Source organism: Triticum aestivum, chromosome 6A (genome assembly GCF_018294505.1).
Source record: "Triticum aestivum cultivar Chinese Spring chromosome 6A, IWGSC CS RefSeq v2.1, whole genome shotgun sequence".
NCBI classification, from domain to species: domain Eukaryota; kingdom Viridiplantae; phylum Streptophyta; class Magnoliopsida; order Poales; family Poaceae; genus Triticum; species Triticum aestivum.
Genome location: NC_057809.1, coordinates 92,865,514 through 92,872,960, shown reverse-complemented (window position 1 = coordinate 92,872,960; position 7,447 = coordinate 92,865,514).

Genomic DNA, 7,447 nt, shown 5'->3' with positions numbered 1-7,447 from the left:
GCAACGAGGGGGAGAGTATTGTCTACGTACCCAACGCAGACCGACTGCGGAAGCGATGACACGACGTAGAGGAAGTAGTCGTACGTCTTCACGATCCAACCGATCAAGCACCGAAACTACGGCACCTCCGAGTTCGAGCACACGTTCAGCTCGATGACGATCCCCGGACTCCGATCCAGCAAAGTGTCGGGGAAGAGTTTCGTCAGCACGACGGCGTGGTGACGATCTTGATGAACTACAGTAGCAGGGCTTCGCCTAAACTCCGCTACAGTATTATTGAGGAATATGGTGGCAGGGGGCACCGCACACGGCTAAGGAACAGATCACGTGGATCAACTTGTGTGTCTCTGGGGTGCCTCTACCTCAGTATATAAAGGAGCCAAGGGGGGAGAGGGGCGCCGGCCAAGGAGGAGGGTGCAGGAGGAGTCCCACTCCTATCGGGAGTAGGACTCCCCCCCCCAATCCTATTCCAACTAGGATTCCCAAGGGGGAAAGAGGGAGAGGGGTGGCCGGCCACCTCTCCTAGTCCTAATAGGACTAGGGGAAGGGGGGAGGCACGCGGCCCCCTTGGGCTGCCCCTTTCTCCTTTCCACTAAGGCCCATGAAGGCCCATATGGCTCCCGGGGGGTTCCGGTAACCTCCCGGTAACCCGGTAAAATCCTGATTTCACCCGGAACACTTCCGATGTCCAAACATAGGCTTCCAATATATCAATCTTTATGTCTCGACCATTTCGAGACTCCTCGTCATGTCCGTGATCACATCCGGGACTCCGAACAACCTTCGGTACATCAAAATGCATAAACTCATAATATAACTGTCATCGTAACCTTAAGCGTGCGGACCCTACGGGTTCGAGAACAATGTAGACATGACCGAGACACGTCTCCGGTCAATAACCAATAGCGGGACCTGGATGCCCATATTGGCTCCTACATATTCTACGAAGATCTTTATCGGTCAGACCGCATAACAACATACGTTGTTCCCTTTGTCATCGGTATGTTACTTGCCCGAGATTCGATCGTCGGTATCCAATACCTAGTTCAATCTCGTTACCGGCAAGTCTCTTTACTCGTTCCGTAATACATCATTTCACAACTAACATATTAGTTGTAATTCTTGCAAGGCTTATGTGATGTGTATTACCGAGAGGGCCCAGAGATACCTCTCCGACAATCGGAGTGACAAATCCTAATCTCGAAATACGCCAACTCAACATCGACCATTGGAGACACCTGTAGTACTCCTTTATAATCACCCAGTTACGTTGTGACGTTTGGTAGTACCCAAAGTGTTCCTCCAGTAAACGGGAGTTGCATAATCTCATAGTCATAGGAACATGTATAAGTCATAAAGAAAGCAATAGCAACATACTAAACGATCGGGTGCTAAGCTAATAGAATGGGCCATGTCAATCAGATCATTCTACTAATGATGTGACCTCGTTAATCAAATAACAACTCATTGTTCATGGTTAGGAAACATAACCATCTTTGATTAACGAGCTAGTCAAGTAGAGGCATACTAGTGACACTTTGTTTGTCTATGTATTCACACATGTATTATGTTTCCGGTAAATACAATTCTAGCATGAATAATAAACATTTATCATGATTATAAGGAAATAAATAATAACTTTATTATTGCCTCTAGGGCATATTTCCTTCATGTGTTACACTATTATTACATAATACAACTATTCAATTTAAAAAATAAATCATACCTGGAGAAGTGCTAGGTTCCCACATGGCCATTCCCTAACACGATCGGGCTGCAAGACCATACCAATCTCCGACAAACAAAACCGCAAAGTGAATGCGTTCTAGTTAAACTTTTTATCTGCCTGACATCTTGCACTAGTGCATAATAATTCTTCGGAATGTACTCAGCAGACACTGGTGCAATTATAGTCCCTAATAGGACGAGAAATGCCATCCGAACAAATTCATCGTCCGCGTTTTTATTTCTCACAATCTTGTCAATAAGATCATCAATCAATATTTTACCATTCTTCTTGTTAACAAAACTAGCTGGAATTATTTTTATTGCTTTGCCTTGGTCCATACTCAAAAAACTAGAAACATCAACTCCTTCATTCTTGAAACCAAATATAGCGAACACATCATCAGGCCTCAGTGAAATCAACCCTTGTTTTCCGGCTGCCTCTTGCACCATGAATTTTTACTACTAGGATTGTAACCTTGAATCATAAGCGCAAGCAAATTATCACGCATCTTGACCGAAGGTATTCGTAACATGCCCTCCATCTCCGTTTTGTAAAACGTAAATCGCTGACTTGATGTTAACTTATTAACAAGACTAACCCATTTTTCTACGGAACATGCAATCACACCATCGATGTCCATACTGCATATAATAATATCTATGTGACGTTGCATGCAGCTAATGTGTTATATAATGTTGAAAATATTAAAAGAAATACCTGCTCGACGGTGACTACAGCTGGCGATGGCGACCACAGTGGCTGACGGTGGCGTCTAACGGCGGGCGTTCACAACCGGCGCTGACGGCGGGTGGTGACGTCGGGCGTTGACGACCGGCGCTGACGGCGGCTGGTGACGTCAACTAGTGCAGGGTGACGACGGGTGTTGATGACCGGCACTGACGGCGGGTGGTGACGTCGACTAGTGCGGGGTGACGACGGGCGTTGACGGCGGCGCGACACTGTCGGGTGGGGAACGACAGTGTAGGCGGCGGCGGGCGACGGGGATCAGATCGGGCGACGTGCGCGACGTGATTGGGCGACATGCGTGTTTGTTGGGAATATTCCCTCAAATAGGGATGGCTCGTGCAGATATTTTGTCGCGTTCGACGCTGTACGGATTTTTTTAATAATTTCCCGCATCGAAAACCCCAAAAACACTGCCCGGACGTGACGCAACGTGCGTTCGTAGTCCGATTTCGTTCATCTCTGGCGTGCGGTCCCTGGGCGGGTCCCCACACACGCTGCCAAAAGTTGGGTGCATTCCGGCAAACCGCACTGACACTTGCTGTGCAACCTGGTGGTTTCGGTATGGATGGAGGGGACCCTAGGTCGTACGTCTCTCCGTCGCATCCGCCAAAGTCGCTCATTTTTCCCATGGGCCACAGTGACCATTGAGGGCATGCACGCCAAAATTTGTCGCGTTCCGACGCTGTACGAATTTTCTATGATTTTCTCCATCGAAAACCCCAAAAACACTGCCCGGACGTGACGCAACGTGCGTTCATAGTCCGATTTCGTTCATCTCTGGCGTGCGGTCCCCGGGCGGGTCCCCACACACGTTGCCAAAAGTTGGGTGCATTCCGGCAAACCGCACTTGCATTTGCTGTGCAACCCGGTGGTTTCGGTATGGGTTGAGGGGGCCCTCGGTCGTACGTCTCTCCGTCGCATCTGCCAAAGTCGCTCATTTTTTCTCCATGGGCCACAGTAACCATTGAGGGCACGCACGCCAAAATTTGTCGCGTTCCGACGTTGTACGGATTTTCTATGATTTTCCGCACCGAAAACCCCAAAAACACTGCCCGGACGTGACGCAACATGCGTTCGTAGTCCGATTTCGTTCATCTCTAGCGTGCGGTCCCCGGGCGGGTCCCCACACACGCTGCCAAAAGTTGGGTGTATTCCGGCAAACCACACTGGCACTTGCTGTGCAACCCGGTGGTTTCGGTATGGGTGGAGGGGGCCCTCGGTCGTACGTCTCTCCGTCGCATCCGCCAAAGTCGCTCATTTTTTTCCACGGGCCACAGTGACCATTGAGGGCACGCACGCTAAAATTTGTCACGTTCCGACGCTGCACGGATTTTCTATGATTTTTCGCACCGAAAACCCCCAAAACACTGCCCGGACGTGACGCAACGTGCGTTCGTAGTCCGATTTCGTACATCTGGCGTGCGGTCCCCGGCCGGGTCCCCACACACGCTGCCAAAAGTTGGGTGCATTCCGGCAAACCGCACTGGCACTTGCTGTGCAACCCGATGGTTTCGGTGCGAAAATGTGTGTACCGAACACCTTTCTTTCTGCAACTTACAAACATGCCCAAATTTTTTTATCGCATTGTATCTACATGAGAATCATGCGTGCCAATTTTATGTGAATTTTGGTCTGTTTGCATTTTCTACGGTTTTTGGCTTCGATAGTCCTAAAACACGGTTTTTAATTCAAAACTATTTCATACTATTTTTTTTAAATTACAAATTCCTTCTTCTAATTTCGGTTTTTTACTTTTTTCTTTCTTCCTTTCTTCATCTTTTTTTAATATAATTTTTACTATTCTTTCAATTATACCGGTAAACTATTTAATTTTAATTTTTTTGGGTCAGTTTTATTTTATAAAATGATTCACTTTTTGTCCATAATATTTCATACTAATTTTCATTCCAACATAAAGATAAATGATAGTTCATTCAACATAACGACGGTTCATTTTACATTAAAACATAAAAAACTTAATTAAACAGGACTTAAGTAAACTTATGTCGTGCTATTTCTCACGGGGGGCTTGCGAGTCGATAGATGCCACAAGGGCTTAGTGTGTGGGTAAGACTGCTGCTGATAGGCCCGGGAGCGGGTATGCGAGTAGCACGCGGTGGTTTACCCAGCTTCGGAGCTCTCCGGAGAGATAATACTCCTACTGCTGCATGTCTGAGTGTATCTATCTGGGGTGTGCATCGGACAGTACAAAGTGCTCCTGGAGCTGTATCTGGGATCAGTGCCAAGTGCATCTGATCTGGTATATGCCTATATGAGGCATGCTAGTGGCCGTGAGTGTGTGTGTGAGTGAGTCCATGTGTGTCTCTTCCCGGATGGATGGATGCTCATATATATAGTGTGGCTAGCTTATCATCTAAGCTAAGTGGTGGCATGGGCAAGGCATGGTGGGGTGTCATGCTTGTCCCCTGCGTCACTTCATAAATAGTGCGAGGGGACAAGTGACACTATACATGATGACTGAGATGACGCGTGAATAGTGCTTGGGTATATCCGTCTCGTCGGTGCCTTGTCGGTGTCGGGTCGGGCTGCAGTCGGCAGCCGACTGGTTGGCGCAGTCGGCAGCCGGCTAGTTGGCGCAGTCGGCAGCCGTCTGGTTGACGTAGTCGGCAGCCGGCTGGTTGGCGCAGTCGGCAGCCGGCAGGCAGACTGAGGGGCTTTGCTAGCCCCGATGTCTTGAAATATCATCTTGCCGTCCTCGGGGTACCCGTGGTCGATTACTTCGACAGTAGCCCCCAAGCCTCCGGGCAACTTGGCAAAGTTGGGCGGAGGTTTCTTGGCGAGTGTTCATGGAAATGATCATGAAAAAAGGCAAAGTTAGTCCATGCGGATATATCAAATGTTTGCTTTTAGCATTGCAAGTTTTATGCGGAGGCTGCCGACTCGGTTTCGTCCAAACCCCCTTAATCTTTTTCATGTTCCCTCCACTCTTTGGCTTGTGCTCTCGCTTGTCGGACAGCCGCTCTGCGGTCTGTGGCTGAGAGTGGACCGCGGAGTGTAGTGTACAATACTCAGACTTTGGGAGCGAATTTAGCCGAGTAGATACTCATAAAAGAAACGACCGGGTCGCCCGAACCGTTTTTCTTCCCGGAAGTTTTTCGCGTGGGTGGCCTCCAGCATTCACCTTTGCTAGCCGGACAGCCGCTCTGCGGTCTGTGACTAAGAGTGAGCCTTTGGAACTGCGCATGCTACTAAGCCGTCTGCGGGAACTAACGTTTTAGGCCAAGCGGCCAGCCCCCGGGCCAACTCTGGCTGGTGCCGGGGCGAACAGTGATGCAACTGTGATAAAAAAATGCGGAGATAGCACCCGAGCATCGCTCGGGGTTATCCGTGCTTGCATGATGCAAAAATATGCGGGCGAGGAGCTCACATTGATTTTTGTGTAGTCGCGATCGTCGAAAACAGCCAGCGCGACTCGGCGATCGCGGAGCGCATCGGCGCACCCACTGGGTGTAGCCTTCGAGCCCCCGGGTGCTCGAAGGGGGGTTCCGGCCGGTCAGGCTCGACCGGCCAGGCGGCGAGGCGTCTTGCAACGCCCTTTTTTTTCTGCCGGTTGCTGACAGCCGGACAAAACTCTTCTCTTGTCTGCAATCTTCGCGGGGGCGCATCAGCGCACCCGCTGGGTGTAGCCCCCGAGATTCGGGCCGACTGCTGAGCAGTCGGGCCGGATCTCCCGGCAACTACTTTGTCTTCTTCCTCGCAGGGGCGCGTCAGCGCACCCGCTGGGTGTAGCCCCCGAGATTCGGGCCGACTGCTGAGCAGTCGGGCCGGATCTCCCGGCAACTACTTTGTCTTCTCTCTCGCGGGGGCGCGTCAGCGCACCCGCTGGGTGTAGCCCCCGAGATTCGGGTCGACTGCTGAGCAGTCGGGCCGGATCTCCCAGCAACTACTTTGTCTTCTCTCTCGCGGGGGCACGTCAGCGCACTCGCTGGGTGTAGCCCCTGAGATTCGGGCCGACTGCTAAGTAGTCGGGCCGGATCTTTCGGCAACTACTTTGTCTTCTTTCTCGCGGGGGCGCGTCAGCGCACCCGCTGGGTGTAGCCCCCGAGATTCGGGACGACTGCTGAGCAGTCGGGCCGGATCTCCCGGCAACTACCTTGTCTTCTTCTTCGCGGGGGCGCGTCAGCGCACCCGCTGGGTGTAGCCCCCGAGATTCGGGCCGACTACTGAGCAGTCGGGCCGGATCTCCCGGCAACTACTTTGTCTTCTCTCTCGCGGGGGCGCGTCAGCGCACCCGCTGGGTGTAGCCCCCGAGATTCGGGCCGACTGCTGAGCAGTCGGGGCCGGATCTTCCGGCAACTACCTTGTCTTCTTTTTCGCGGGGGCGCGTCAGCGCACCCGCTGGACGTATCGCCCGAGATTCGGGCGCTCGAGGAGGTCCCGGCCGGTCGGGCTTGACCGGCAGGGGGCGAGCGGAACGCGGCCGAGCCGGCGCTCTTGCCGGCCAGACGTTGAAGCTGGCAGGCAGGCCGGGTCGCGTCTAGCCGTCCGAGTGGCGAAGCAGGCGGACGGATAGACGAACGTTTTTTCTTCGGATACATTTTTTTAAGTCGACTTGAGCAGTCGGCCACATTTCTTTTTCTCTCGATGGGTTGGGCAGTCGGCCCTTCTTCTGCACGAGCAGCCGGCTGGATGCCTCTCTATCTTCTTCTCTTTTTTTTCTTTCTTTTTTCTTTTTACACAGCCGGGTCCAACTTTTTCTCTTTTTCTTTTCGCCGCTGCTTCCAGCACGCAGCAGAACGAGAGGGCGCAGGGGCCGGCCTGGAGCAGCGGCCACCAGGAGGCGGAGGCGCCGCGGCCAGGCACGGGGCGGCCACCGGGGGCCGGCCGGGCCGGGGCGGCTCGTCGGAGCGGAGCCGGCGAGCGGGTGGCCCAGGAGGCGGAGGCGAGGGAGTCGGCCACGGGGCGGGGCGGGCGCGGCGACCCGGCAGGCCTGGGGAGCTGGCAGGGTGC